The sequence below is a fragment of the Bombina bombina genome, chromosome 8 (assembly GCF_027579735.1).
Source record: "Bombina bombina isolate aBomBom1 chromosome 8, aBomBom1.pri, whole genome shotgun sequence".
NCBI classification, from domain to species: Eukaryota; Metazoa; Chordata; class Amphibia; order Anura; family Bombinatoridae; genus Bombina; species Bombina bombina.
In genome coordinates, this window is record NC_069506.1 from 137570714 (window position 1) to 137583957 (window position 13244).

General features: G+C 39.0%; 1 protein-coding gene across 1 annotated transcript in view; it reads right to left on the reverse strand.

Annotated features, from left to right (window-relative positions):
* LOC128638885 (vomeronasal type-2 receptor 26-like) overlaps positions 1–13244 on the reverse strand; it is a 170152-nt gene that overhangs the window by 139237 nt on the left and 17671 nt on the right. The window lies entirely within an intron of this gene.

Genomic DNA, 13244 nt, shown 5'->3' on the forward strand with positions numbered 1-13244 from the left:
AAAACTCTCCACCCCCAATCTCTCTATAACTGTTGACAACTCCATCATTACCCCTACCCCGCACGCCCGATGTCTCGGGGTCACATTTGACTCAGATCTTTCTTTCACTCCTCACATTCAGTCCTTGGCTAAAGCCTGCCACTTCCACCTTAAAAAACTCTCTAAAATTAGACACTTCCTTACACAAGACACAACTAAGATTTTAATCCACTCTCTCATTTTTTCCCACCTTGATAACTGCAACTCTGTCCTCTCTGGTCTCCCCACCTGCCGCCTAGCTCCTTTACAATCCATAATGAATGCCTCTGCCAGACTCATCTTCCTTACACGTCGCTCTTCATCTGCTGCACCTCTCTGCCAATCCCTTCACTGGCTTCCTCTTGCCTCTAGGATCAAACACAAAATTCTCATTCTGACATACAAAGCCCTCAACTGCACTGCTCCCCCCTACATCTCAGACCTTGTCTCCAGATACTCTCCCTCCCGTCCCCTTCGCTCTGCTCATGACCTCCTACTCTCCTCCTCTCTTGTCACCTCATCACACTCCCGTTTACAGGACTTCTCCAGACTGGCCCCCATCTTGTGGAACTCTCTGCCTCGCTCCACAAGACTCTCTTCTAGTTTTAAAATCTGCAAGTGCTCCCTAAAGACTCTACTGTTCAGGGATGCATACAACCTACACTAACCTTTCCTAATACCAGTTCCTCTCCTCCATTGCTATCCCCTGAACCCCCTTAGCATGTAAGCCTAAGAGTCCAGCTGTTTGTAGATCCCCTTCTTAAGAGCTGACTACAACAGTGCAACTCTTGGCAGGGCCCTCTACCCATTTGATCCCTATAATTGTTTAGTTTTACTCCCCCTTTGTTTATAGCGCTGCAGAATCGGTTGGCACTCCACAAATAACTGATAATAATAATAATAATAATAATAATAATAATAATAATAATAATAATCTCATAAAGACTTCTTCGCTTATTTGCAAATAAGACATTTTGCTCTGGAAATAATTAAAGAAGCGGGTTGGAGCTGGGGACTGGGTAAACTGGAGAACTGGCTCGTATTAACTAGAAATGGCCATATGTCTATTGCTCCATGCTATTATCTTTTGGGCACCAGCAAAGGTGCTCCAATCCTAACAAAAATGTCATCAGAATGGAGGTTTAGGAGTTCCCAATTTAGTTTACTATAGACAAGCAGCCATCCTCAACCGTGTTATAGACTGGTGTAAACACAGGGAATGTAAAGAATGGGTGAGATTAGAGCAACAAATAGCTAACTGCCCTAATGTGGGAGGGATGTGCTGGGTTAACAAACTACATAGAAACATGAATAAAACGCTTCCCAGTATCACACATGAAACATTAAAGTATGGGACTACGTCTCCAACAAGACCACGGGTGTTTCCTCCAACCCCTCCCCATTAACACAGATCTTGCATTACCCAGAGATCCCATTGAGACAGTTACCTGCCAGCACAGCATGGTCCAATATAAATACATTAATCCCAGTCCATACACTCATAAGTAATAGAAAACTGAAACCACAGGAGGAAATAGAAGAGATGACCCCAATATTTATAAATGATTGGTACACACACCAACAACTACTACATTTTATTACATATAACACACAGAAATCTAAATTAACTAGACCCCTTACATTATTTGAAAATGTATGCTACTCACAAGTCCCCACCAAAGGATGTCTGTCAATGTTGTATAAAATGTTAATAGAGCATCATTCCAGATCTCTACCCGCTTATTGTAAGATTTGGGAAACCAAACTACAAAAAGAAATTTCACAAAAAGAATGGGCCATAATTTTTAACAATATGGGAAAGTCTTCTTCCTCGATGAATATTACTGAAACTAACCTGAAACTTCTATACAGATTGTATCTCACTCCGCTTAGACTTTCAAAAATATACATCAACACAAATAGTGCATGTTGGAGAGGTTGTGGTGAAGAGGGATCACTGGTCCACATTTGGTGGAATTGCCCATACATCAGACAATACTGGATGGAAATCAAGGGGGAAATAGAGAAATGCTTGTCACACAAGATCCAATTGGACCCTCTGCTATTACTTTTTAACTACCCTCCTAAGCTAAAATGCAAACTTAGATTAAAATTGTTATACATAATGGCGAATGGGGCTAAACAATTATTGCCACGGTTATGGAAAAGTTTGAGAGTTCCCACGATCACTGAGTGGCAGGACCACATTACGCAGATCTTAACTTTAGAAAATTACCATTATACACAGACCCAACAATTGGAGTTTTATAATAATTTAAAGTTCATATGGGAGGACTATTTGGCATCAATGTAAGTAATTGACTGTTTCATTTATAGCTTTGCACTGTATTAAGATGAATGACACACTCATGTACTTATTATCTTAAGATATGTTTTATCTTTAACTGTATTGCTTTGCCACCAACTGTTATGTAATTGTTTTTTTCTCTTTCTTTTCAACAATAAAGGAAATAAAAAAAAAAAAATATTGATTAATGGAACATTCAAGGTAAAAAAAAATGTCATCAGACTGGAATTTACTAATTACCCAGAGCAATATTGAACCAAAAACTCTTCAGCTATCAATTAATAAAATAGCACAGGTCTCTCTGCTACCTGGCGAGAAGCACATGTCAAACTCCATAGAGCATACTTTACCCCCGAGAGAGGTCTCAGGTGTTGCAATCTTGGATTTAATAAATGTCCCAAATATTCATACCCCGCAGCTGATCTGGTGCACATGCTATGGCACTGCCCAAAAATAAGAAACTTCTGGATCAACTTAGAATTCTGGTTAAAAAATGTATTAAAGATAGCTCCTGTTGCCTTATCACTCCATCAGATAATATTTTGTCTAAAGAATGAACATGGTAATCAGATTAGTGAAAAAGTAGTAATCTCTTCTATCCTTGCCACCTTATATTTAATTTGCAAAAAATGGAAAAGTCGAGCAGTTCCAAGCATCTCCGAAGTAAAGAACTGTATGAAGAAGCAATGTATATTAGAACAAAGAGATACTAATATAGATAATGAGCAAGATATTAGAACTTTTTTAATAACTGGGCAGTATTTTTTTTTTAAATTCCCTCTACAGAAATAAATCACTTGATCTTCCCATTCCAAAACTCTGAGATAGTCCTATTAGGGAACTGGTAGGCTGTTGGGAAGGGTGGAGGAGGATAGGGTTTGTTTTTTCTTTATTTATTTTTTTTGGTACAGGGGGAAATGGTGGTGTAAAAACTCCCAAAACACTGTCAGAGATAAATGGCTGGGGTTGTATTAATTTGTTGAACAGTGTACAATGCAACTATACACATGTATGACAATCAAAACTAATATAGCATTGTATAAATTAATATTTGTAAAGCTTGTGGAATATGGCATGCCTCAAAACAAATTAATTTATTGTACATGACAACAAATTTACTGTTTTTATTTTTGTCTTGTACAGTGTCTTGGATTATAAATAAATAATATTAATTTTTTTTTAAAAAAAGCCCCCCCCCAAAATAAAAAAAAACCCTAGCCTAAACTAAACTACCAATAGCCCTTAAAAGGGCCTTTTGCGGGGCATTGCCCCAAAGTAATCAGCTCTTTTACTTGAAAAAAAATACAAACAACCCCCCAACAGTAAAACCCACCACCCACACAACTAACCCCCCCAAATAAAATACTATCTAAAAAAACCTAAGCTCCCCATTGCCCTGAAAAGGGCATTTGGATGGGCATTGCCCTTAAAAGGGCAGTTAGCTCTTTTGCAAGCCCAAACCCTAATCTAAAAAATAAAACCCACCCAATACACCCTTAAAAAACCTAACACTAACCCCCTGAAGATCTACTTACCGAGAGATGTCTTCATCCGTCTTCATCCAAGCCGGGCGAAGTGATCCTCCAGACTGGTAGAAGTCTTCCTCCAAGCCGGGCAGAAGTGGTCCTCCAGATGGGCAGAAGTCTTCATCCAAGCCAGGCAGAAGTGGTCCTCCAGATGGGCAGAAGTCTTCATCCAGATGGCATCTTCTATCTTCATCCATCCGGTGCGGAGCAGGTCCATCTTCAACCCATCCAATGCGGAGCATCCTCTTCTGCCGACGACTACCCGACGAATGAAGGTACCTTTAAGTGACGTCATCCAAGATGGCGTCTCTTAGATTCCGATTGGCTGATAGAATTCTATCAGCCAATTGGAATTAAGGTAGGAAAAATCCTATTGACTGATCTTATTCAATACGTTGTTAGTTTTGTACATACTGTAGGTAGTTCCCTGGTGCTGTAGAGGGTTTGTAATATAAATTACCAATACTATTGTATTGACTTTTTGTCTCTACTTAATATATATTATTATATTACCCTCTCAGCAATTATTTCTACCACTGATAACAGAGGACTACAGTGTGTACTCTTCGACATATCATACTTATATATTAGAACACACCTCTGAATTACATTGTATTTCACAGCCATGTATAAATAGCTGATATCCACTCTCACCAATCCCTGCCATTGATAGCTCAATTGCAGACCAGTGTTATTCTACTACTCCATCTGTGCCGCCCATCATTTTTATCACTCAAAAAAATATAGATGAACTACAAATACGTGTACTATCATTATTGTATACTACAAATCAATAAATTATATTGACACCTTGATCACCTAATTTGCGTCAGTGCAGCTATCATATGTGTTTTTATATGTGATCTTTATTATTTTAATATATATTTAATACAAGTTACATTTTAAACTTGATCTTTTTGTTCTTGTGTTTAGGCAAACACATACTATTGTCCTTTTTGTGTACCACAAGTAGTTGAGTGCTAACATTTACACGCTTATTGTAATGGAACTCCCACATTGCTAAGCCTTTGTTAATATTAATTGTGTACAGCATCTCTCCCCCTAATGAATAGTCTATGGTTGGAACTACTAATATTAGCCAACGATTATTAATATAGGGGACTACTTTAGGTAGTGCCGTTATTCTCCTTTTTTTTAAGTGTTCAAGCTTAAATCTAAAATGTATATCCTCTGAGTCCACTGTACTAGCAACAGCAGATTCAGAATCAGAAATCTCACCCTCAGAACACTCTGAGGAGTGATCCTCCTCAGAAAGCTGAGATAGACTGTCTAATGCAACCTTGGTGGATTCAGAAGTACTTTTTTTAGAAATGTGCTTAGATTTTCTTTTTCTTTTACCAACAATAGGTAAGGCACTCAAGGCTGCAGAAACAACAAAAGTTAGTTGCTCAGCAAAATCACCTGGTAAAAATACACCCAATGGAGCTGACTGAGAGGAACCACAGGGCACTGCTTGTGTAACTTCTAGAGACTGGGATGTCTGAGGAGAAAGCTGAGAAATGTCACGGACAACATTATCCTGAGAGATATGTGGCCCTTAGGGGGTATCTATATTTTTGGAAAGTAACATTTTATTTACACATGTGAAACAGAACTGCACAAGGGGGATAAGTGACCCTCAAGGTAATGTAAAAATTTAGAAAAGTGCAAGGAAATATTAGAATCCATGAGTCCTGGAAACATATTGGTTCTTAGCAGAATTATAGGGCTAAATACGATCCCTAAAATATTGCAGGCTCATAGAAATGAAGTGCAAAGTAATATAACTGCACCCTTAACACTCGGTAGCAGAGAGAATCGTCCAATCAACAATCCGTAGTGAACTGACTACTAGAAAATCCGCTTAACAGAAGCACATCCGGACGGTCATGTTACCGCAAATAAGATAAAAATTGTGACACAGAAAGAAAAACATGCACATCTGAAGCACTAAGATTCAGCTCAATGTTAAGTGCTCGCTAGCACTATCAAGTAATACACAGACACAATGGGGCAAATAAATAAATAAAATACACAATCCTCTGTAAAGACACTTATCAAGTCTCAGTCCCACCATCATGTAGAGCCCTAAGGTATAAAGGGAATACACGAGATTAACCCCTTAAGAGTCAGCCTCACAAAGGCAAATGGAAAGTTAACCCTTTGATATCTCCCAAGCAGAAAGTACCCTGGGTCTGCTGCCCAATATAATCCCCACAGTAAAGGGATATTATACCCAGAACCCCACAAAGGAGATTAACCACCTGAAGTGATATATCCTTCTAACCTAGAAGGAAAAAAAACACTTACCTGTGGAATATAGTTGCAGGGCAGGAACAGTTTCTCAGGTATGACAGACTCAGCTGACCTCTGACAGGCACCTGTAGAAAAAGAAAAGCAGAGTAACCAACCTTGATTTTCTATATAGGGGTAGCATACATGTTGGAAGTTATGCAAGGACTACCTTGCCGTCTTCCAACTGCTAAAAGCCACCATGGCTCTTACTAAAGAGGATTACATGGACACAGCACTGCCCCAATCCTTGCTTGCAGGGAAAAGTACCCATTAAAGGATTAAATATCTTCAGACACCATCTTCACACATCCTCCTGATGTATAAGGCAAAAAATGACTGGGGGTTTATAGGAAGTGGGAGTGATACTTAACAGCTTTGCAAGGGTGTTCTTTGCCTCCTCCTGGTGGCCAAGAATTGAATTCCCACTAGTAATTAGAATGGATTTGTGGACTCTCCATGCCATTGGAAAGAAAAGGGATAAAAACTAATGCAACTTAGTACAAAGTATGGTGGCCCAAATAGGGCAAGATTGAAGAAGCTATTTGGGCCACCATACTAATTAAAATGAATTGGCTTTAACATTTTTGGAGTCTTCTATACCTATCAAGCCCCTTTGCAAGGAATTGAGCTTGGACACTGCAACATCCCAGCATGCCTATTTAGCACAATTTCATCGTTTTGCTAACAATCTTTTGAGTATACCTATTCCCTTCAAACACTGGTGGGAGGGCTTTTTGTTTGTTGTCTTTTCTAGAGTTCGTATGCAGTTCAGATTATCAAAGGAGCAGCAAGCGAGTACCGGAGCTCAGTGAGCTGGGACACTGTAAGATCTCAGCCGGCGTGTTTGGGCAAATCTTATGCCAATATAAATTGTGAGTATAACTGCCACAATTTCAAGATACGAAGTCTGCTTATATTGGCTATACTAGGGGTGCCCTTCTTTTGTTTTCTGTGTTTCTAACATTGTATAGTGCTGCTTCAAACAATGTTGCACAACACTGCTGACATTGAGTACTATAGACATGTGCACGCTCCTGAGCTCCTGTGAAACTATGACAATGTACTCTGCAACAAAGGATACCAAGAAAACAAAGCAAGTTTTCTATAGAAATAAATTAGAAAGCAATTTAAAACTGCATATTTTATCTACACCATAGAAGTTTAATTTTGACTTTACTCTCCCTTTAAACTTTTCATTTACATCATATATCTTACACTTTTAAAATATTGCATTGTGTTTTTACTTAGCTAAATAAAAAGGTTTAATTTTTACTGTCTCTTGTATTGTTATTTTCTTTTATACAAATATACCCCCCCCCTTTTTTCTGACTTACACAGATATAGAGGCCTATTTATCAAAGCGTCAACTTTGTTGCATTCGCCGGCACCAATACGCTCGCATAACATCGCCTAACATCGCAGCCGCATATCTCAATACGCTCTGCATATGTATAAAAAAAGCCGGCAAAAAGCCGCGCAAAAAGTACGGGGCGATGAGCAGCGGACTGTTGTTAACTAGCAGTCATCGATCTCGCTGCTATTTGGCTTTTTACCAACTTTATTTATACCCTATCACTAAACACCGCCACTATACTAAAATGTTTAACCCCTAACCCGCGGCTCCTGGAGCCCACCGCAACTAAATACATTTATTAACCCCTATTCCGCTGCTCCTGGACCCCGCTGCAACTGTAATAAAATGATTAACCCCTAAACCCCTGGCCTCCCACATCACTACCATTATCTAAACCTATTAACCCCTAAACCACCAGCCCCCCACATCGCCATAAACTAAATTAAGCTATTAACCCCTAAACCTAACAACCCGCTAACTTTATAATAAAAATTACCTCATCCCTATCTTATAATAAATTAAAACTTACCTTTTAGAATTAAAATAAACTATATTAAACTATTAATTAACTACCCTAACTATACTAAAATTACATTAAACTACCAATTAAATTAACTATATTACATATTTAAAAAAACTAACCCTACTCAAATTATTTAAATATACAATTAAAAATGACTAAATTACAAAAATATAAAAACTAACGGCTAGATTACGAGTTGTGCGTTAGGCTGAAAAAGCAGCGTTAACAGATCCTAACGTTGCTTTTTCACTACCGCTGCTATTGAGTCTTGAAGGTTTAGGGTGACCGCACACTTCTTTGGCCTTACCGCAAAATGACTTACGTAAACTTTGTAAAGTCTTTTTTCTATGGGACTTCCATAGCACTGGTATTTTGAGTCTGTCCTGGGAGGCCAAAAAGTGAGCGGTACACCTTACCCCGTCAAGGGTCCTAACGCATTTAAAAGTCAGTAGTTATGAGTTTTATGGTACAACGCCATAACATAAAACTCATAACTAAAGTGCTAAAAAGTACACTAACACCCATAAACTACCTATTAACCCCTAAACCGAGGCCCTCCCACATCGCAAACACTATAATAAAATTATTAAACTAATTACACCTAATCTTATAGCCCAATTAAAATAAAAAAGCCCCCCCAAAATAAAAAAAACCCTAGCCTAAACTAAACTACCAATAGCCCTTAAAAGGGCCTTTTGCTGGTCATTGCCCCAAAGTAATCAGCTCTTTTACCTGTAAAAATAAATAAAAACAACCCCCCAACAGTAAAACCCACCACACACACAAACAACCCCACAAATAAAATACTATCTAAAAAAACCTAAGCTCCCCAATGCCCTGAAATGGGCATTTGGATTGGCATTGCCCTTAAAAGGGCAGTTAGCTCTATTGCAGCCCAAAGTCCCTAACCTAAAAATAAAACCCACCCAATACACCCTTAAAAAAACCTAACACTAACCCCCTGAAGATCGACTTACCGGGAGAAGTCTTCATCCAAGCCAGGCCGAAGTCCTCAACAAAGCCGGGAGAAGTCTTCATCCAAGCCGGGCGAAGTGGTCCTCCAGTCGGGCAGAAGTCTTCATCCAGACGGCATCTTCTATCTTCATCCATCCGGCGTGGAGCGGGTCCATCTTCAAGACATCCGACGCGGAGCATCCTTTTCATCCGACGACTAAAACTGAATGAAGGTATCTTTAAGTGACGTCATCCAAGATGGTGTCCCTTAGATTCCGATTGGCTGATAGAATTTTATCAGCCAATCGGAATTAAGGTAAAACAAATCCTATTGGCTGTTCCAATCAGCCAATAGAATTGAGCTTGCATTCTATTGGCTGTTTCAATCAGCCAATAGAATGCGAGCACAATCCTATTGGCTGATTTGATTACTTTGGGGCAATGCCCCGTGAAAGGCCTTTTTAAGGGCTATTGGTAGTTTAGTTTAGGCTAGGGGTTTTTTTATTTTGGGGGGGCTTTTTTATTTTAATAGGGCTATTAGATTAGGTGTAATTAGTTTAAATATCTGTAATTTGTTTATTATTTTCTGTAATTTAGTGTTTATGTTTTTTTGTACTTTAGCTAATTTAATTTAGGTAATTGTATTTAATTTAGTTAATTTATTTAATTGTAGTGTAGTGTTAGGTGTTATTGTAACTTAGGTTAGGTTTTATTTTACAGGTAAATTTGTATTTATTTTAGCTAGGTAGTTATTAAATAGTTAATAACTATTTAGTAACTATTCTACCTTGTTTAAATATAAAAACAAACTTACCTGTAAAATAAAAATAAACCCTAAGATAGCTACAATGTAACTATTAGTTATATTGTAACTAGCTTAGGGTTTATTTTACAGGTATTTAGTTTTAAATAGGAATAATTTAGTTAATGATAGTAATATTTATTTAGATTTATTGTAATTATATTTAAGTTTGGCGGTGTTAGGGTTAGACTTAGGCTTAGGGGTTAATAACTTTAATATAGTGGCAGTGATGTTGGGGATGGCAGATTAGGGGTAAATAAATGTAGGTAGGTGGCGTCGATGTTAGGGACGGCAGATTAGGGGTTAATAATATTTAACTAATGTTTGCAAGGTGGGAGTGCGGCGGTTTAGGGGTTAATATGTTTATTATAGTGGCGGGGACGTTGGGGGCTGCAGATTAGGGGTTAATAAGTGTAGGTAGGTGACAGCGACGTTGGGGGCAGCAGATTAGGGGTTAATAAATGTAGGTAGATGGCGTCAATGTTAGGGACGGCAGATTAGGGGTTAATAATATTTAACTAATGTTTGCGAGGAGGGAGTGCGGCGGTTTAGGGGTTAATATGTTTATTATAGTGGCGGCGATGTTGGGGGCGGCAGATTAGGGGTTAATAAGTGTAAGTAGGTGGCGGCGACATTGGGGGTGGCAGATTAGGGGTTAATAAATATAATGTAGGTGTCGGCGATGTTGGGGGCAGCAGATTAGGGGTTAATACATATAATGTAGGTGGCGGCTGTGTCCGGCACGACAGAGTAGGGGTTAATAATTATAATGTAGGTGTCGGCGATGTCGGGGGTGGCAGATTAGGGTTAATAAGTGTAAGATTTGGGGTGTTTAGACTCGGGGTTCATGTTAGGGTGTTAGGTGTAGACATAAATTTTATTTCCCCATAGGAATCAATGGGGCTGCCTTAGTGAGTTTTACGCTGCTTTTTGGCAGGTGTTAGACTTTTTCTCAGCCGGCTCTCCCTGTTGATTCCTATGGGGAAATTGTGCACGAGCACGTACGACCAGCTCACCACTGACTTAAGCAGCGCTGGTATTGGAGTGCGGTAATGAGCAAAATTTTGCTCAACTCTTACTTCTTGTCTTTTAACTAAGGGTTTCTGAAAACTCGTAATACCAGTGATGCAGGTAAGTGAGCGGTGAGACAAAACTGCTTGTTAGCACCGCATAGCCTCTAACACAAAACTTGAAATCTAGGTGAAAGTTACAAAAACAAACAAACAATAAGTTACAAAAAAATCCCACAGTATTAAAAATAAAAAACAATTACACCTAATCTAATAGCCCTATCAAATTAAAAAAGACCCCCCAAAATAAAAAAAACCCTAGCCTACACTAATCTACCAATGTCCCTTAAAAGGGCCTTTTGCGGGGCATTGGCCCAAAGAAATCAGCTCTTTTACCTGTAAAAAAAAATACAAACACCCCCCAACCGTAAAACCCACCACCCACACAACCAATTCCCTCAAATAAAACCCTAACTAAAAAGTCTAAGCTCCCCATTGCCCTGAACAGGGCATTTGCATTGGCATTGTCCTTAAAAGGGCATTTAGCTCTTTTACTGCCCATACCCTACTCTCAAAATAAAACCCTCCCAATAAACCCTTAAATAAACCTAACACTAACCCCCGACGATCCACTTACAGTTTTTGAAGACTGGACATCCATCCTCATCGAAGCCAGCAGAAGTCCTCATTGAAGCCAGCAGAATTATTCATCCAAGCGGGCCGAAATCTTTATCCAGACGGCATCTTCTATCTTCATCCATCCGGCGCGGAGAGGCTCCATCTTCAAGACATCCAGCACGGAGCATCCTATCCTTACGATGGTCAATGAAGAATGAAGTTTCCCTTTAAGGTGTGTCATCCAAGATGGCATTCATTACATTCTGATTGGCTGATAGAATTCTATCAACCAATAGGAATTTAAGGGGAAAAAAATCCTATTGTGTGTTGCAATCAGCCAATAAGATTGAGCTTTCATCCTATTGGCTGATCCATTGAGCTCGCCTTGTTAAAAAGTGATATCACCAGACATGTTATAGAGAATATACCATAGCAAGAACCTCCAATATCACGGACCGTTTATAGTAACACGTCTCTGAGATACGGCTTTTAGGTTCAAAAGGTCAGTCTCCACCTATAAGTTGACATTGTGTTACTATAACGGTCCGTGATTTTTGCTATGGTATATTCTCTATAACATGTCTGGTGATATCACTTTTTAACAATAAATATTTTATATTTATCCATTGTAAGTGCCACTTTTGTGTCTCCATTTGGAGTTTCAAAGAGCCTTTGGAGCTGATTTACCATTGCTCCCTAACTCGTATGCCTCCTCTGAGGCTGCGGACATCAATCTGCCCAATCAAATACGATCAGGTTGATTGACACCCCCTGCTAGCGGCCAAATGGCCGCAAATCTGTAGGGGGTGGCATTGCACAAGCAGTTCACCAGAACTGCTTTTGCAATATTAAATGCCGACAGCGGATCATGTCCGTCCGACAAATTATAAATCGGCCCCTTTATATCTAGAGCTTGATGTTAAGCTCTAGAGTATGTGAGCACATTAACCCTTCATTACTTACCTCTTAGTGTGTTGCAGGACTTCGCTATTTGCAACCTTTCCTCTTTTTGAGGTACCCCTTGAATTTGCAAGCCATATATTTGGGACTTTTTGTGCTTATTGTTTTTTCTTATATACATATATATTTATGTGTTAATATATGTATATGTACATATAAACACATAATATATATGTATATCAACATATACATATATATTTCCTAAGTGCTGTCCATCGCTACGCTACTTACCTCTTCCCTGCGTAAGGTTCTGATGCCATCTGTGACGGAATCAGAATGAGGCTCCCATAGGAGCCTATGGAAGAGCGCTCTCATGAGCGCAATGCTTCCCAGCAATGTGAACACAAACTTGTTTTACAAAGTGGAGCACTAAAGCAATATTTTGCGCTCCACTTGTAATCTGGCCCATAAAGTACTAAAGACACGTGCACGTCTTGAGCTCTTTTGAGCCTACCTAGTTTTACTCTTCAATAAAAAAACACCAAGAGAACAAAGGACATTTGATACCCGAAGTAAATTGGAAAGTTTTTAAAATTGCATTCTCTATCTGAATCATAAAAGTTTAATTTTGACTTTACTAGCCCTTTAATGAGATATATTACTAATATTATATCAGATCAGTTTAAAAAAGTATAATTTTTGGTTCCTACTCATATGGTCTTCAATTTGAAAAGGAAGATGGCTGCAAAGTCACCCAAGGCCTTTGGCCAGATTAGTGTAAACTAAATTCAGTGAACATTATTGGGACATAGCTAAAATTAATGTGGTTTTCACAGACAATGGGGCATATTTATCAAGCTCTGTATGAAGGCTCGCCGGAAACAGAAGTTATGAAGCAGCGGTCTAAAGAGTGCTGCTCCATAACCTGTCTGCCTG